General features: G+C 48.1%; 1 protein-coding gene across 2 annotated transcripts in view; it reads right to left on the bottom strand.

The window, feature by feature from the left end:
* CCNK (cyclin K) overlaps positions 1-18,799 on the bottom strand; it is a 482,638-nt gene that overhangs the window by 344,247 nt on the left and 119,592 nt on the right. The window lies entirely within an intron of this gene.

Here is an 18,799-nt window from a genome sequence, read left to right as displayed (position 1 = left end):
ACAGGGTCTTTAAATACCTCTGGAGTGTGGTTTATGACCCCCTTGATCATGGGAAGAATTTGTGCAGACCGCTGAGACTGCTCAAAGGTATCTAGGAGAAAATCTTCCTCAACGTCATCTGAGTGCATAGGGACCCCATGGTAAACAGCAGCCCTGTTTAACAGGTGACCAAAACCAATGCTATCTTCTGGAGGGGAAGGTTTTGATGGGTATGACTGCGGTTCAGGAATGTCAGGCACATTTGGGTTTGTAAATTCCCATATAGGCACATTTTTGGGGTTTGCAAAATCCCATATACCCTCATCTACATGGAATGAATCAGGTTCTTGCATGTCCTCCCCTCCACCCAAATTGTATTCATCATCATTCTGCTGTGAGGAATGGGATGATAATGGGGAATGTACAGGAGAGGTTTGAGGTGATATTTGAGGAGGAACAGGAGAAGAAGGAAGAGCAGTTATAGGAGAGGAAGGGTGCATAGGACATGTTGCACAGTCCTTTTTCTTGGCAGGAACCACAGGTGTGGGTGGTGCATCTGCTGGTCTCTTCTTGTGAGGTGTAGCACCTACATGACCTGTCTTTGGGTCCATGTAGATCTTTTGTCGAGGATCTGGTGTCAAAAGTTCCTCGCACTCTACAACCTTCTTGGGTGTCGATTTTTTCGGTACCAGGGGAGGTTTTCGTGTGTCTTTAGCCTTGGGAGGTGTTATAAAGTCCTGTGGCGTCGTTTTCGGTGCCGAAGGTGTAGTTTTCGGCTTCGTAGGCATGTTTGAGGACTTTGGCACCTCGGAATCAGGCTTCGTGTTCTTCGGCGCCGAGGGTTTAGAAGTGGATGACTTTGGAGCAGGTGCTTCTTTCGGTTTTGGTGCCGATACTGTTTTAGGCTTTGGTGTCGAAGGGTCTTTTGGCTTCGGCGCTGAGGCATCTTTAGTTTTCGGTGCCGATGGGAGAGGCTTGCTCGGTGTCGAGGCACTGGAAGGCTTAGTTATTTTCTTCGGAGCCGGGCTGGAAGGCGGTGCTTTCGAAACAGGTATTCGGTCTCGACTGGGCCCCTTGGACGGAGTGCTGACCTTTGCCTTCGGTTTGGACAGAATATGTGGTGCAGGGGCAGTAGTACTCACGCGCTGGCCCGATGGAATGGAGTCATCGGAGTCGTCTGCCTCTGATACGATCTGGAGATCAGGTGAGTCTTCTTCGGGAACGAGGGGAACCTCTTCATCGAAGATGTCCGTGCTGGAGCTGATCTCATTTCGTGTCGACGGACTATCCGATCTCGGATTGTTTTCTTCGATCGGAAGGATGCACAAGCTGTGCAGGTCGACTCGTCGCGTTCCGGCGATAGACAGAGGTTGCAGACCTCGTGGTGGTCGCTATGTGGGAACTTTGCTCGACATACTGGGCATCTTTTAAACTGAGTTATTTCCATGTGGTGTAGGCCGCACGGCGTCGGTAGGCCCAACGGCCCGATGACCGGAATGGAACTGATGACGTCGAAAGTATCGTAGTCGATGTTGAAGGTAGTTTGTAGAAGTTTGAGGAATTTCTGCGCTTCAAAGTTGCTGAAAAGTCTTTTTTCTAGCCACAGCGGAGAAACTTTCATCCGAACCCAGTGGCGGAAAAAAACAATCAAAGGATGGAGTTGATGCCCATGTCCAAGGGAGGAGTCACCTATCTTGTGACTACAAAGACTTCTTCCAAGAAGACAACAACCTGCAATCATCCGAGCCCAACACCAGGTGCCGATCTAATGCATAGTGTACAATCTGCAGCTCATATGCCTCGAACCATACTTTCTCAGGATGAGTTACTTTAGTTAAATACTTTTCAAATAGGCAGTACCCTTTTTGAATGCAATAATTACAGTTTGTTGCAATAGGCAACACAATTTCAAACACAATGCAACATTGAGCTCAATGGGAATTTCTGGTTAAATGCAATTAGTTACTTTGTAGATTACTTTTCTAACCACAGGACAGGATCCTAGATTCAGTCACGGGACATGAGCTGTAAACAGTTAAGTAAAAGCGTTTTGGTTACTGTAGTGATTTTAAAGGAATATTTTAGTATTCTAAAAGTTGAAACTTTGAAACTTTTTCAGTTGAAATTACCAATGTTATCCTAGGGAAGGAAATTCAAGTTGCAGGTAAAGTATGTTCACGTTACATTTGTAATCCAGTACTGAACTCGAAGGTTCAGCACTGGGACCTTTTTCTATACCAAGTAAGTAATTACGTTTTGGTAGTTGGTACGCTTTTTAAAGGGTATTTGTAGTTTGCAAAAATCGACAGAAGAAATTTCACAGAAAAACAGTCAATGGTTTCCTATGGAAGAAAATTCAGGTTACTGGTAAGTAGGGTTAAAATTACTTTTCAGGGTTTGTGCTGGACTAAAAAGGTGCAGCACTGAGGTCTCTCCTGATAACAGGGGATTAAATCGGAATTCGTTGTTAGGCTGATTTTAGGTGAATATTTTAAAGTTCCAATACTCCACACTTAGAAAAATTTCCAAGTGAAACCAGTCAATGTTAGCCAAGGGAAGAAAAGTGAGTTATCGGCTTTTAGGTAAGTACTCGACTGGAAGAGTTAAGGTTCTGGGCATAGACACAGGGGTCTCCCAAGGCCAGGTAGGTACAGTTGGTACAGCCTCTGCGGCACAGGGACAGCCAGTTGCAGAGGTAGTTAGGCCCAATGATATTCAATGAAAGAAGGGGGCCTTTAGTTGGTGGCTGCTGGCTAGCAGGCCACACGGCTGTGGGAGCTGGGCTCCTGGTCACTTGCTCAGGGCAAATGGGGTAGGAGGATAGGACAAAGACTGCACTGCCAGGGGCACTCTAGCGGCTCGCTACAGGGTGCTTTTGAGCCGTCGGGCGCTCAACGTTATTCAATGAAGATCTTGAAAAGGGAACAAAGGCTGCAGGCTTGGCAACGGTGGATCTTCTGGAGCGACCAACACTTTGAGGGGTAAGTTGGGATCTTGGAGGATAGGTAGGCACCCCGGAGTTGGACACAGGGGGCCGGGTGCAGGGGTGTCCTTTGACGTCGGGTCGGGAAATCTTACCCTCTGCTGGTCGCAGTTGGAGGGGTCTCTGGTTCTGAGGCTGCAGGCGGAGTCGGGGTCGTCGAGGAGGGTCCTTGGGCACTGGGTTCCAGGTCAGAATCGCCTGGGGGACGTACTCAAGGTCTTTGTACACTCTGGCACAGGCCGGGCTGGGCTCGGCTGGCGCAGAGTGGGCTGTATTCAGGGTTCCTGGCTGGCACCAGGGGTATTGCTGTTTGAGCAGAGCCACTGATCGTGGGAGTGACAGTCTCTAAGAGGGTCAAGGAAGGCAGGCCCTCCAGGGTTCTTGAGGTTGCTGTCCGCAGGGGACGCCAGGATTTAGCAGGAGCAGGTTCAAGGATCAACATGCCTGTAGGGCTGGGGCCAAGTCAGTTGCAGTCGTCATCTTGTTAGCAGCTGCACTGCAGGTCTTCTTCTTGGTCTTCTTTCTAGTTTCGAATCGATCTGAGGAAGGAAGGTTCAGGGTGCCCCTAAATACTAAGTTTAGGGGCCTTGCAGGTAGGGGAAGGGCAAGGACCAATAGGTCCCTGTCCTGGGGGAGTACACCCCCTATCCTGCTCCTCTCCCGTGGGAGGGGGGCAGTACCCTATCTCTGATTGGGCAGGGTTCGCCATCCTCAAGATGGCCGGAGCCCGGAGTTGTGCTTCACCTCGCCTCACCCACCTGAGGGGTGGAGTTGGCACAGGCTGGCAAACCCCCTTTCCTCACGTAGGGTCCCGCCAGTCTTCCCGCTAGAGTGGGGGTCAGAACCGGTGGGGGCCTGTTGCCGAGTACAGCCATTGGTCTAGAAAAGCTCACAAAGGTGGTATGCCTTTGAAGCTTGCCCCTGCCCATCCAGGGGGAGGAGGCCTAGCACCTCACCCAGGATGTGCATTGTTGCAGACCCAGGAGAGCGGGGGCTCTCCACCCAGCGGTCCAGCAACATGTCTGCTGTGTGGCGGCCTAGGCAGCCTCTCAGGCAAGACGCGGATTGTAGGTTAGGTTTCAGGGGGCATCTCTAAGATGGCCTCTGTGGTGCATTTTACATTAAATCCCCACTGGCATCAGTGGGGGTGTAATGTGCTGAGAAGTTTGATATCAAACATATCAGTCTTCAGTGTAGCCATTATGGTACTGCGGAGTTCGTAATGACAACCTCCCAGCACCATGTACTCTTAATGGCATCACTGCACTTACAGTGCACAGGAATGGCCCTGGGCACTGTAGGGGCACAGGTCTCATGCACCTGTGCCCACACCACTGGCATAGGGCACCCAGCTACAGGGGTGACTGATGTATGCCAGGGCAGAGGGTTTGTGGGCTGCACCAGGACACTGTCTGCAAAGGCAGTGTGTGGGTGTCAGGGTGCAGGGCCACTAAGGGTCGCACAATAAGTGCTGCAGCCCTTAGGGGTCTTCTCTGGTCACAATGCCCTGGGTAACCTAGGGTACCATTTACCAGGGGATGAAATGTAGCCAGAGATGCCAATTAGTTTTTAGCTTCAATACAGTTTAAGGGAAGGAACACAGGCCCTGGGCACCTTGTTGGCAGGAGCCCATGGCACATTCAGTCAAAGCACATCAGCAGTTCAGCAAAAAGTGGGGGCATACCTATGCAAGAAAGATGGCACTTTCAATCTCCACCCCCCCCCCCCCAAACAAAAGGTGATGAGACTAACCTTGCCCTAGGGAGTCTTCATTGTCTAAGAGGAAGAACCTGGTAAGTGCATTGGCATGGGCAGATCCTGGTCGTTGTTCCACTTCGAAGTCCATTCCCTGTAGGGAGATGGACCATCTTAGTAGTTTTGGATGTTCCCCTTTCATCTGCATTAGCCACCTGAGAGGTCTGTGGTCACTTTGAACCAGAAAGTGAGTTCCAAACAGGTAGGGCCTCAACTTCTTGAGGGACCAAACCACAGCAAAGGCCTCCCTCTCAATGGCACTCCAACGCTGCTCTCTGGGGAGTAGCCTCCTGCTTACAAAAGCAACAGGTTGGTCTTGGCCTTCTTCACTGGTCTGGGATAGGACCGCTCCTATCCCTAGCTCAGAGGCATCAGTCTGCACTATGAACTGCTTGGCATAATCTGGTGCTTTTAGAATTGGTGCTGAGCATATTGCTTCTTTTAGGGTGTCAAAAGCCTTCTGGCAACTAGCAGTCCAGTTGATTTTCGTGGGCATCTTTTTGGAGGCGAGTTCTGTAAGGGGAGTCACAATGGACCCATACCCCTTCTCAAACATCCTGTAGTACCCAGTCAAGCCAAGGAATGCCCTGACTTGGGTCTGGGTGGTAGGAGCTGCCCAGTCCTTGATACTCTGGATCTTGGATTGTAATGGCTGTACTTGGCCTCCATGAACAAGGTGGCCCAAGTACACCACAGTGCCCAGCCCTATCTGGCATTTGGATGCCTAGATAGTTAGGCCTGCAGTTTGCAGGGCTGCTAAAACCTTCCCAAGGTGGATCATGTGATCCTTCCAGGTGGAGCTAAAGACAGCAATATCATCAAAATAAGCTGCACTAAAGGACTCCAGCCAGTCAGAACTTGAGTCACCAACCTCTGGAAGGTGGCAGGGGCATTCTTTAACCCAAAAGGCATTATAGTTAACCGATATTGCCCATCAGGTGTGGAGTATGCAGTTTTCTCTTTTGCTCCTTGGGCCATGCCAATCTGACAGTACCCTGCAGTCAAGTCAAAGGTACTGAGGAATTTGGCTACCCCCAATTTGTACTGAGGAATTTGGCTACTCCCAATTTGTCTAACAGTTCATCTGCTCTTGAAATAAGGTGAGCATCTGTCTTGGTGACAGAGTTTATCCACAGATAAACCTCATCTCTCTCTTTTCACCCTGTTGATGAGGTTTGGGGACCAGAACCACTGGGCTAGCTCAGGGGCTCTCCGAGGGTTCAAAAATCCCTAACACCAGCGTCTTGCTGACTTCAGCCTTGATGCTTTCCTTGACTTGGGCTGACTGGCGATAGATCTTGTTTTAGACAGGTGAACTGTCACCAGTGTCCACATCATGGGTACACCAGTTTGTCAGGCCAGGAGTCAGGGAAAAGAGACTATGATACTGTTGGAAGACTTGCTTGCAGTCAGTCTGCTGTTGGGCAGAGAGGGTGTCTGAAAAGACAACCTCATCTACTGACCCATCTTTTGGGCAGCAGGAGAGGAGATCAGGGAGAGGTTCACTCTACTTCTTGTTCCTCATCAGTCACCATCAGCATGGTGATGTCAGCCCTGTCATTGTAGAGCTTCAGGCAGTTCACATGGATATCCCTTTTGGGTGTCCTGCTTGTGCCTAGGTCAACTAAGTTAGTGACCGTACTTTTTTCTAGGACAGGGTTAAGGCCACTCCATCTGTCTTAGAGAGCCTTGGTGCCACTGGCTCCAAAACCCACACCTGTTGCCCAGGTTGAAATTCAACCAGTGCAGCTTTTTTGGTCATACCAGTGCTTCTGAAGCTCCTGGCTGGCCTCAGATTCTTGGATGCTTTTTCCATGTACTCAGCCATTCTGGACCTTAGGCCAAGTACATAGTCCACAATGTCTTGCTTGGGTTCTTGGAGAAGCTTCTCCCATCCCTTATTTACAAGACAAAGTGGTCCCCTCACAGGATGACCAAACAGAAGTTCAAAGGGGGAAACCCTACTCCCTTCTGTGGCACTTCCCTATAAGCGAAGAGCAGACATGGCAACAGGACATCCCATCTCCTCTTGAGTTTTTCAGAGAGCCCCATGATCATATCTTTCAATGTCTTATTGAACCTCTCAACAAGTCCATTGGTTTGTGGATGGTATGGGGTATTAAACTTGTAATGCACCCCACATTCCTTCCACATGTACTTTAGGTAAGCAGATATGAAGTCAGAACCTCGTGTCTGAAACCACCTCTTTAGGAAACCCTACCCTGGTCAGGGCTCGAAAATTCCACTCGACCGCTCGCATAGTCGAGCTAAATTTAACAAGGTCGAGCTGTTTTTAGGTCCTACTCGCCCTTTCTGGCGAGTAGGAAAACAAACCAACTTTTGTCCTCGGTCATTGAAAACAGAACAAATGTGACAACATAAGATTGAAAGGCATTTTTATTGCTCACAAAGTTAATGAGCAATAAAGATGCCTTTAAATCTTGTTATCTTGTCACATTTGCTCCACTTTCAGAGACGGAGGTCAAGTAGGTTGCAGTTAGGTCGAGAACATTTTTTAAGGTACTAGTCCTGGAGGACTAGTACCATTTTTGGGATTTTTCGAGCCCTGCTGGTGAATACACCCAGGAGGGCCTTGGCTACTGCAGGAGCTGTCGTAGTCCTGGGTGGAATTGCTTCAGGGTACCTAGTAGCATGATCCACTACTACTAGAATGGATTTGTTCCCTGAGGATATGGGAGGGTCAAGTGGACCCACAATTTCCACACCTACCCTTTCAAAGGGAACCCCACCACTGGCAGTGGTATCAGGGGGCCTTTGGGTGACAACCTGTCTTGTCACTGGCTTGGCAAGTTACACAGGAGCTAACAAACTCCTTCACCTTTTGGTGCATCCGGGGCCAGTAGAAGTGACTCACTAGCCTTTCCCAAGTTTTGATTTGCCCCAGATGTCCAGCTAGAGGTATGTCATGAGCCAAAGTTAGGAGGAACTCCCTGTACTTCTGTGGCACTAGCACCCTCCTGTTGGTTCCTGGAGTGGGGTTTCTTGCCTCAGCATACAGTAATCCCTCTTCCCAATAAGCTCTGTGGGTACAACCGACATCTCCCTGTGCTTCTGAAACAGCTTGCTGCCTCAGGCTTTCAAGCGTGGGACAGTCTTGCTGACCCTGGCACAGCTCTTCCATAGTGGGTCCCCCTGGGCTTAAGAGTTCAACCTGGTAAGGTTCAAGCTCCATGGGCTCAGTTCCCTCCAGGGTTTGCAAGTCGCCTCCCTGAGGAGAGGGTTCCTGAGAAGTTTGTTGTGTGGAAGCTGGTCCCCCAGTCTTGCTTTTTCTCTTGGTTGGTTGGGCCATACTTTCAGGTTCCAAACCTACTTGTTCACCCTTCTTTTTGCTTATGCTCTTGTTTGCAAACACACCAATTCTGGGATACCCAGCATGGCTGCATGGGTTTTCAACTCAACTTCAGCCCAGGCTGAGGTTTTTCAGACCATTGCCAAGCAGGCAGTCAGCTGGTAATTTCCGAGAGACTGCTACCTGTTTCAGGCCAGTACCCCCACCTTAATTTCCCTCATGGAAACTAGACTTGCTTGAGAGTACGTCCAGATTTGCTCTGGGCACTCCTCTGATCCAATTTGTATACTTACTGCCCCAGGAGTAGCTGTACTGGGTGCCTTAGGGGCTTTGTTATGGGGGGAAATTTTGTCTACAGTTAAATGTCTCAACTTCTACAGTTGTTACAATAGGCCCTGGAGGGATCAAAGTTCTTCCCCCTATAGGGCTGAGGCCGAAAGGGCGTAGTTTGGGACCCACCCACAAGTACAGGTTTTTGGGGCCCTTTGGAAGACTCATTGGTGACCACCTTCTTTTGGTCACCCCCAGTTGTTGTCCTGGTCACCCTTGTCGACCCAATGGTCTGCCTTCTTTCCCAATTCTTGGGGAGAAAATAAACCTAGGTCTACGAAATGCTGGTGCAACTTTTCATTTGTGCAATTACTCAATATGTGTTCCTTAATAGACAAATTGTAAAGTCCAGTAAATTCATGCACATCATGTCCAGCTAACCAACCATCCAGGGTCTTCACTGAGTAGTCCACGAAGTCAATCCAGGCCTGGGTCTGGGTTTTGTGATCCCCCTGAATCTCATTCTGTATTCCTCAGTGGTGAACCCAAATCCCTCAATCAGAGTGCTCTTCGCAAGATCATAGGACCCTGCCTCTGGCCCAGAGAGGGTCAGAAGCCTGCCTCTGCAGTTACCAGAGAACAGTTCCCACATGAGTGCCCCCCAGAGAGGTTGTTTTACTCTTCTCATTTCACAAGCCCTCTCAAAGGCTGTGAACCACTTAGTGATGTCATCATCGTCCTCAAATTTAGGGACAATCCCTTTGGGGATCTCAGGATCAGAAGTTTCCTCCCTGTCCTTATTTTTAGTATTGCTGCCACCATTGATGGGTGCTAAACCCATCTCTTTCCTTTCTTTTTCTAGAGCGAGGAGTCTGGACTATAGGTCTATTCTTTTGGCCAGCTTTTCTAAAAAGTTGTCCTCTTCACTGGGGCTAGTCCCAATGTTTTCATTGGTGTGTGTGGTCCACCTGTGTGAGGGCCAGAATCCCAGAGATTGATTCTTGGACTTAAGGATATGTTGACCCTCTCCTCCCTAGGGATGTTTGGAGAGGGGGAATGATCCTGCTCCTCTACAACCTCTTCCCCTTCTGACTGGTCATCACCATGTTCAGAGGGGTGGCCTTCAGCATACTCAGCCAGGAGCTCCTGGAGCCCTTGTTTATTTGGATGCAGGCCCATTGTTATATTTTTAATTTTGCATAAGGACCTCAATTCCTTGAAAGAATAGTAAGTAAGGTTTGAGGTCTAGCTCATCAACCAGGTCCTTGGTGTTATCTTCACTAATAGCTGGGTTATGTTTAGACATTCTAACCTGACAGTTCTAACCCTCTACCCTTGACTATAGTGACTTATTTTTCGAAAATTCTAATGGGACTTAAGCGACTTATTTTTCGAAAATTCTAATGGGACTTAAGCAAGGCCCTGACAAGACTTCCAGTATTTTGGAAAAAAACTATTTCAGAATTCTAAAGGCAATTTTAAGAGTTCTGTTGTGTGATCAGATGGTAACCAAGTAGTCACACAAATGCAAGATTGCATCCCACCGCTGATCCACCAATGTAGGAAAGTAGCTCTATATATACTGGACCAAAGTAAGCTACAGTGTGTATAGGGTCCCCAGTCCCCAGAGGTTTGGCAAAGGCTAAAGTTAGATATAACCTTACTCTCTAAAATGGTAGCTTGGTCGAGCAGTAAGGCAGTATCAGAGGACAGTGTAACGCATTTGTTGCACACACTCAGTCAGCAAATTGTCTCACACACTCAAGAACTGAACTCTAGGCCAATTGTTTTGTATCAAAAGATATAGTTGTTTTATTTTAGAACCAACAAGGTATCAAAATATACTTTCTCAGGATGAGTTACTTTAGTTAAATACTTTTCAAATAGGCAGTAGACTTTTTGAATGTAATAGTTACAGTTTGTTGCAATAGGTAACACAATATCAAACACAATGCAACATTGAGCTCAATGGGAATTTCTGATTAAATGCAATTAGTTACTTTGTAGATTACTTTTCTAACCACAAGACTGGATCCTAAATTCAGTCCCGGGACATGAGCTGTAAACAGTTAAGTAAAAGCGTTTTGGTTACAGTAGTGATTTTTAACCCCTTTGCTGCGGGGGATATTCCCCCGCTGTGCTGGGGGGCGCGCACAGCGCTCATATGCTCATGACTAGCTCAGCTCGTCATGAGGCACGGCGCTCCTGTGCTCATGACTAGCTCAGCTCATCACGGCCACACCCGTTCCCGTGGAACTTTCAGCACAGCAGGGGAATTATCCCCGCATGCGAGCGTTCCACGGCTCATGACGAGCTGAGCTCGTCATGAGCACCGGAGCGCTGTGGCTCATGACGAGCTCAGCTCGTCATGAGCATTCAAGGGGTTAAGGAAAATTATAGTATTTTAACAGTTGACACTTCGAAACTTTTTCACTTGAAATTACCAATGTTATCCTAGGGAAGAAAATTCAAGTTGCAGGTAAAGTATGTTCACGTTACTTTTGTAATCCAGTACTGGACTCTTGGTGTAAAAAGTTTCTCTATATATATTGGACCAAGGTAAGGTACAGTGTGTATATAGTCCACAGTCTCCAGAGGTATGGCAGAATCTAAAGTTAGATATAACCTTACTCTCTAAAGTGGTAGCTTGGTCGATGAGTAAGGCAGTATCAGAGGACAGTGTGAAGCATTTGTTGTACACACTCAGTTAGCAAATGGTCTCACACACTCAAGAACTGAACTCTAAGCCAATTGTTTTGCATCAAAAGATATAGTTGTTTTATTTTAGTACCAACAAGGTATCAAAATATACTTTTCTTAATATGAGTGACTTTAGGTATTTACTTTGCAAAAAGGTAATAGACTTTTCATGTACAATAGCTACAGTGGTTGCAATAGGCAACACAATCTCAAACAAGTCAAGTCAAGTCAAAGAATTTATATAGCGCGCTACATACCCAGAGGGTCTCAAGGTGCTAGAGGAGGGGTGGGGAATTACTTGTCAAATATCCACGTTTTAAGTAGCTTTCTGAATGCAAGGTGGTTCTGGGTAAGGCGAAGGTAAGTGGGAAGTGAGTTCCAGGTTTTAGCTGCCAGGTAGGAGAAGGATCTGCCTCCCATGGTGGTTTTGTTGATGCGAGGTACAGTGGCAAGGGCTTGGTTGGATGATCGTAGCTGGCGGGAGGGGGTGTTTAAGGACACAATTTAACATTGAGCTCAATGGGTTTTTCCTACATAAATGCAGTTGATTACTTTCTAGATTACTTGTGTGACTCCAGGACTGGATCCATGATTCAGTCCCGGGACCTAATCTGAGAACAGTTTAGTAAAAGAGTTTTGGTTACAGCAGTGATTTTTAGAATATAAATGTATTTTCAAAGTTGACACTTCGAAACTTTTCAGTGAAAACCAAGCAATATTATCCCATGGGAGGAAATTCTTCAAGTCACAGGTAAAGTACGTTCTCGTAACTTTTGTAATCCAGTACTGGGATCCTAAGTCCGGCACTGGGCTCTCTACCTAAGACAGGTAAGTAATTACGTTTTAGTATTTGGTACGATTTTTAAGGAATATTTGTAGTTTGCAAAAATCGACACTTAAAAGAAATTTCACAGAAAAACAGTCAATGGTTTCCTATGGAAGAAAATTCAGGTTACTGGTAAGTACAGTTAAAATTACTTTTACAGATCAGTACTGGGCTAAAAGGTACAGTACTGGCTTCTCTCCTAACCACAGGTGAATAATTCGGAATTAGTTCCTCTGCTGATTTTAGATGAATATTTGAAAGTTTCAAAACTTCACATTTAGAATTTTCGAGTCAAACCAGTCGGTTATCCTATGGCAGGAAAGTAAGTTATCAGCTTTCAGGTAAGTACTCGACTGGTGAAGTTAAGGTACTGGGCATAGACTCTGGGGTCTCCCAGGGTCGGAAAGGTATAGTAGTTACACCCTCAACGGCACAGGGGTAGCCAGGTGCAGAGAGAGGGAGTAGGCCCAATGTAATCCAATGGAGGGTAGGGGGCCTTTGGTTGGTGGCTGCAAGCAAGCAGGCCACGCGGCTGTGGGAGCTGAGCTCCTGGTCACTGCAAGTGGGGATGTAGCGTAGAGTAGTAGTTGCACTTCCAGCGGCACTCGGGAGGCTGGGTGCAGGGTGCTTTAGAGCCGTCGGGCGCTCAATGTTATCCAATGGGAAAGTTAAAAAGTGAACAATGGCTGCAGGCTCGGGGACGGAGATTCTTCAGGTGCGACCACCACTTCGAGAGGTAAGTTGGGATCTTAGAGAAGAGGTAGGTATCCCAAAGGTAGGCACAGGGAGTCGCCGGGTGCAGGGGTGTCTTTTGGGGTCAGGAAATCTTACCCTCAGCTGGTCGCGATTGGAGAAGTCCCTTGTTCTGAGGCTGCAGACGTCGTCTGGGTCATCGAGGAGGGTCTTTGGGCACTGGACTTTGGGTCCCAGTTGCCGGGTGGACGTCCTCGTGGTCTTGGATCACTCAGACACAGGCCGGGCTCGGCGGGAGCAGAGTGGGCTGGATTCGCGGTTCCTGGCTGGCACCAGGGGTATTGCTGTTGGAGCAGAACCACTGCTCGTGGGAGTCCCAGTTTTGTGGAAGGTTAAAGGCAGGCATGTCCTCCAGGGTTTGAGGATGTTGAGTCAGTGGGTGTCGTCCTTTTGTTGGCAACAGCACAGCAGGTCTTCTGGTTTCTTGTTCTTCTTGTTTCTCTTAGGATCGGAGGAAGGAAGGTTCAGGGTGCTGATAAATACTAGATTTAGGGGGGTAATGGGTAGGGCAAGGGCAGGGACCAATGGGTCCCTGTCCTGGGGCGAGTACACCTCCTAGCCGGCTCCTCTTCTGTGGGAGGGGGACAGGAGTAGAGCTCTGATTGGGCAGGGCTCCCTATCCTCAAGATTGCCGGAGTCCGGAGTTGTGCTTCACCTCGCCTCTCCCACCTGAGGGGTGGAGTTGGCATAGGCTGGCACACCCCCTTCCTCACGTAGGTTTTTCCGGTGTTCTTTCCGCCAGAGTGGGGGTCAGAACCGGTGGGGCCAGTGGCTGACTACAGCAAGTGGCCTGGAGAAGCTCACAAAGGCAGCATGCCTTTGAAACTTCCCCTGCCCATCCTGGGGAGGAGGCTTAGCACCTCGTCCCAGGATGTGCATTGTTTCAGGCCCCCGAGAGCGGCAGGCTCTCGGCCCAGGGGTCCAGAAACATGTCTGGTGGTGGCAGCCTCGGTAGCCATGAAGTCAGGACACTGGGAGTTGGCTACGTTTCAGGGGGCATCTCTAAGATACCCTCTGTCAGGCATTTTACATTAAATCCCACACTGGCATTAGTGCAGGTTTAACATGCTTTGAAGTTTGATATCAAACTTCTTAGTCTTCAGTGAAGCCATCATGGTGCTGTGGAGTTCGTAATGACAACCTCCCAGCACCATATACTCTTAATGGCAGCACTGAACTTACAGTGCCCAGGATTGGTCCTGGGTACTGTAGGGGCGCAGGGCTCATGCACCTGTGCCCACACCACTGGCATAGAGGACCCAGCTAGAAGGGTGACTGATGGATGCCATGGCAGTGAGCTTGTGGGCATGGCACACAGGGATGTGTGCCATGTCGACTCTTTGTTTAGTTCTGCACCTAGACACTCGGCGAGCAAAGGCAGTATGTGGGTGTCAGGGCTCATTGCCCCTAAGGTTGGCACAAAAAACGCTGCAGCCCTTAGGGGTCTTCTCTGGTCACCGTGCCCTGGATACCTAGGGTACCATTTACTATGGGCATACAGGTGGCCAGAGATGCAAATTGGGTTTTAGTTTCAACACACTTTTAGGGAAGGAACATAGGTCCTGGGCACCTGATTGGGAGGAGCCAAGAGCACACGCAGTCAAAGTACAGAAGCAATTCAGCAAAAAGTGGGGGCATACCTATGCAAGAAAGATGCACTTTCTCACACCTAGGTTCAGCACTGGGACCTCTATCTAAAACAGGTAAGTAATTACGTTTTGGTAGTTGGTACTCTTTTTAAAGAATATTTGTAGTTTGCAAAAATCAACACTTAGAAGAAATTTCACAGAAAATGAGTCAATGGTTTCCTATGCAAGAAAATTCAGGTTACTGGTAAGTACGGTTAAAATTACTTTTCAGGGTTTGTGCTTGGCTAAAAAGGTGCAGCACTGATGTCTCTCCTGATAACAGGTGAGTAAAACGGAATTCGTTGTTCGGCTGATTTTAGGTGAATATTTAAAAGTTCCAAAACTCCACACTTAGAAGAATTTCCAAGTGAAACCAGTCAATGTTAGCCTATGGAAGAAAAGTGAGTTATCGGCTTTTAAGTACTCGACTGGCAGAATTAAGGTTCTGGGCATAGACTCAGGGGTCTCCCAAGGCCAGGTAGGTACAGTTGGTACACCCTGAGTGACACAAGGGCTGCCGGGTGTAGAGGTAGTTAGGCACGATGTTATCCAATGAGAGGCAGGGGGCCTTCAGTTGGTAGCTGCTGGCCAGCAGGCCACGCATCTGTGGGAGCTGGGGATTCTGGTCACTTACTCAGGGCAAATCGGGAAGTAGGATAGGAAAAAGGTTGCACTGCCAAGGGCACTCGGACGGCTGGGTGCAGGGTGCTTTTGAGCCGTGGCGCTCAATGTTATTCAATGGAAATCTTGAAAAGGGAACAAAGGCTGCAGGCTCAGAGACGGTGGACCTTCTGGAGCGACCAATACTTCGAGAGTTAAGCCGGGATCTAGGAGGATAGGTAGGCACCCCAGAGTTGGGCAAAGGGGGGGTGGGGGGGGGGGAGGGGAGTGCAGAGTGTCTTTTGACATCGGGAAATCTTACCCTCTGCTGGTCGTGGTTTGAGGGGTCCCCGGTTCTGAGGCTGCAGGCGTCGTTGGGGTCGTCGAGGTGGGTCCTTGGGCACTGGATTTCAGGTCAGAATCGTCGGGGGGGGACGTCCTCAGGGTCTCTGTCCACTCGGGCACCAGCCGTGCTCGGCGGGTGCAGAGGGGGCTGGATTTGCCGGTCCTGGCTTGCACCAGGGGTATTGCTGTTTGAACAGAGCCACTGCTCGTGGGAGTCCCAGTCTCTAAGAGGGTCAAGGCAGGCAGGTCCTGCAGGGTTCTTGAGGTTGCTGTCCGCAGGAGACTCAGGGATTTAGCAGGAGCAGGTTCAAGGATCAACAGGCCTGTAGGGCTGAGGCCAAGTCAGTTGGCGTTGTCCTCTTGTTAGCAGCTGCACAGCAGGTCTTCTTTCTGGTTTCGAAATCCGGATCTGAGGAAGGAAGGTTCTGGGTGCTCCTGAATACTAAGTTCAGGGGTGTTGCACCACCTATCCTGCTCCTCTCCTGTTGGAAGGGGGTAGTAGCCTATCTCTGATTGGGCAGGGCTCCCCATCCTCAAGATGACCGGAGCCCGGAGTTGTGCTTCACCTCGCCTCTCCCACCTGCGGGGTGAAGTTGGCATAGGCTGGCACACCCCCTTTCCTCATGTAGGGTTTCCCGCCAGTCTTCCTGCCAGAGTGAGGGTCAGAACTGGTGGGGGCCAGTTGCGGAGTACAGCAAGTGGTCTGGAGAAGCTCACAAAAGGTGGTATGCCTTTGAAGCTTCCCCCTGCCCATCTTGGGGGAGGAGGCCTAGCACCTCGCCCAGGATGTGCCTTGTTGCAGACCCAGGAGACCGTGGGCTCTCCACCCAGGGGTCCAGCAACATGTCGGCTGTGTGGCGGCCTAGGCAGCCTTTCAGGCAAGACGCGGATTGTAGGTTAGGTTTCAGGGAGCATCTCTAAGATGCCCTTTGTAGTGCATTTTACATTAAATCCCACACTGGCATCAGTGGGGGTTTAATGTGCTGAGAAGTTTGATATCAAACTGGTCAGTCTTCAGTGTAGCCATTATGGTGCTGTGGCGTTCCTAATGACAACCTCCCAGCACTATATACTCTTAATGGTATCACTGCACTTACAGTGCCCAGGAATGGCCCTGGGTACGGTAGGGGCACAGGGCTCATGTACCTGTACCCACACCACTGGCATAGGGCACCCAGCTAGAGGGGTTACTGATGTATGCCAGGGCAGTGGGTTTGTGGACAGGGCACACAGGGATGTGTGCCATGTCGGCTCTGTTTAGTTCTGCACCAGGAGACTCAGTCTGCAAAGGCAGTGTGTGGATGTCAGGATGCAGGGCCCCTGAGGGTGGCACAAGTGCTGCAGCCCTTAGGGGTCTTCTTTGGTCACAACGCCCTGGGTACCTAGGGTACCACTTACCAGGGGCTGACATGTGGCCAGAGATGCCAAATGGGTTTTTGCTTCAATACAGTTTTAGGGAAGGAAAACAGGCCCTGGGCACCTGGTTGGCAGGAGCCCAGGGCACAATCAGTCAAAGAACATCAGCAATTCAGCAAAAAGTGGGGGCATACCATGCAAGAAAGATGGCACTTTCTCACATGTGTGTGATGCATGAAAGGTGTATAAATGGACTGTAAAGCAGTTGGTGTCTTGTCATGGCTTTAAAGGTCACGAGATGAGGGTCATTGGTTCAGTATTCGAACTTTCGAGTATATTAAGAACAGTGAATTTCACTTTTGTGAAATCTTTTGTTTATAAAATTTACATTTGTAACTTTTTTACTCACCCTCGTGCCAAATAACCAGCATGTGTGTGTACTTCAGGAGTAGATGGTTATGCAGTTAAATTAGTCTGCTCTGTCTTTTTCTGCCAGGGTGTACATGGTTCCAAGTGCAAATCTACCACCTCTCGATAGATATGTTCGTAAGAAAGACACCAGGGGAACGCTAGGGTGGATTGTGTGAATCCCTCAAAGTAATGGAAACTTCCGGGGCCTCAACCTTCCTGCCACTCACAGTTCCCACACATCTCATGATAAAAATGGTATCTCACCTGTATGGGTGGGCCTAGGGATGCAGAAGGGTGTGTTCCAAGACAGTGTGCCAACAACAACATAAGGGGTAGTGGCCAACTAATGGGCCTGGGTATGGGGCCACTCAGGAAAACCTGCCAATACCAGGCATTTCTGAAAACCAGACAACCAGGAGAGTACAGGGTGGTGTAAATCTCTCGAGGATCCCATAAAGTTTTCTTATCCATAATGCCCTGCAAACCTCAAGATTTGACTATAATCACACATTTTGCTTGCATTTCTATGACATTACTAGTTTCCAAAAAGCTGCAGGTTGTCTGCTGAACTAAGGTCAAACATCCACAGCTAGCCATATTTCAATTTTTTTTAAAAAAAGGTCAGTTTCCAGTGGAAAGATTGATGTGTCCATGTTTGTTTTTGGGCCCTTTCTTATCGTGGGCACTTGGTCTACACACACACACACACGTGTGGTATTTTTATTGGGAGATTTAGGGGAACGTAGAATAGTAGAACAAGTGTTTTTACAAACTGTACTTCTCTGCATTTGTGCCTTCCAAATATAAACCAGTGTACAAGAAAGAAGATATTTTGAGAAATGCCCTCTAATTCACATGCTGGTATGGGTACCCACAAATTCAGAGATGTGCAAATAATCACTACTTTTAAACTCCATATCTTCTACCCATTTCGAAAATACCTAGGTTTCCTTGATACCTATTTTTCACTCTTTGTATTTTACCATATAAATTGCTCTATACCGGGTACATAATGAAAACACATTACAAGGTGCAGCTCCGTTATTGGCTCTGGGAACCTAGAGTTCTTGGAAAACTCACAAACCCTATATAACCCTGAAACCAAAAGGGTCTAGCAGATGTAACCGTATATTGCTTTTGTAAATTAGCCTTTGAGATGAGAAATTCTAAATGAAAACATGGTCATAAATAAACGTTTTTGCTAATACTTTTCTATATTTTTTTATTTCAATACTTAGTTTCTTTGGAAACTCAATCTACAAAAATGAGCCTGCTAAATTCAGAATTGTGTCTAGTTTTCAGAAATCTGTAGCTTTGGTTTTGCTTTATATATACCATGGGCTTTACACCCATTTTCATCGCAAACTGAAAGGAGGTTCAAAGCACACAAAAAATAGGAAAAATGGGCTCTTCCAGAAAAATACCCAAAACTGTGGTAAAAAATCAAGTCTGCCTGTACCGGGACGATTTTAGCACTGCAAACCTTTTGCCGATGCCATTTGCAGAAAAAAACACAGACTTCTTCTGCACCACGTTTTTCTCGTTTTGCCCTAAAAAGAATCCACAATTTAGCTACACTTTGGTTAATTGCTTGGTCTTCTCCAGGGGAGTCCACAAACGATGGGGTACCTTTAAAATCCCCAGGATGCTGGAAAAAGAAAGACGCACATTTGGAGTGGATAACTTACGTAGGAATATAGTTATGGAGGCCTGAGCGCAAACTTTCCAAAATAGCCAAACAAAGCTTAGCACTTGGCGGGAGGTAGGAGGGTGTTAGACATAGTAGCCCAAGAGTTCAACCTGCACTACAAATAACTCAAATCAAGAAGGAGCGACCACATAATTGATGCATATTTGAAATAAAATGTTCAAGCATATCTGAA

The sequence above is a fragment of the Lissotriton vulgaris genome, chromosome 9, assembly GCF_964263255.1.
Source record: "Lissotriton vulgaris chromosome 9, aLisVul1.2, whole genome shotgun sequence".
In the NCBI taxonomy this organism is placed as follows: domain Eukaryota; kingdom Metazoa; phylum Chordata; class Amphibia; order Caudata; family Salamandridae; genus Lissotriton; species Lissotriton vulgaris.
The sequence above is the reverse complement of the archived record's forward strand: the minus strand, read 5'-3'. Positions and strand labels throughout refer to the sequence as shown.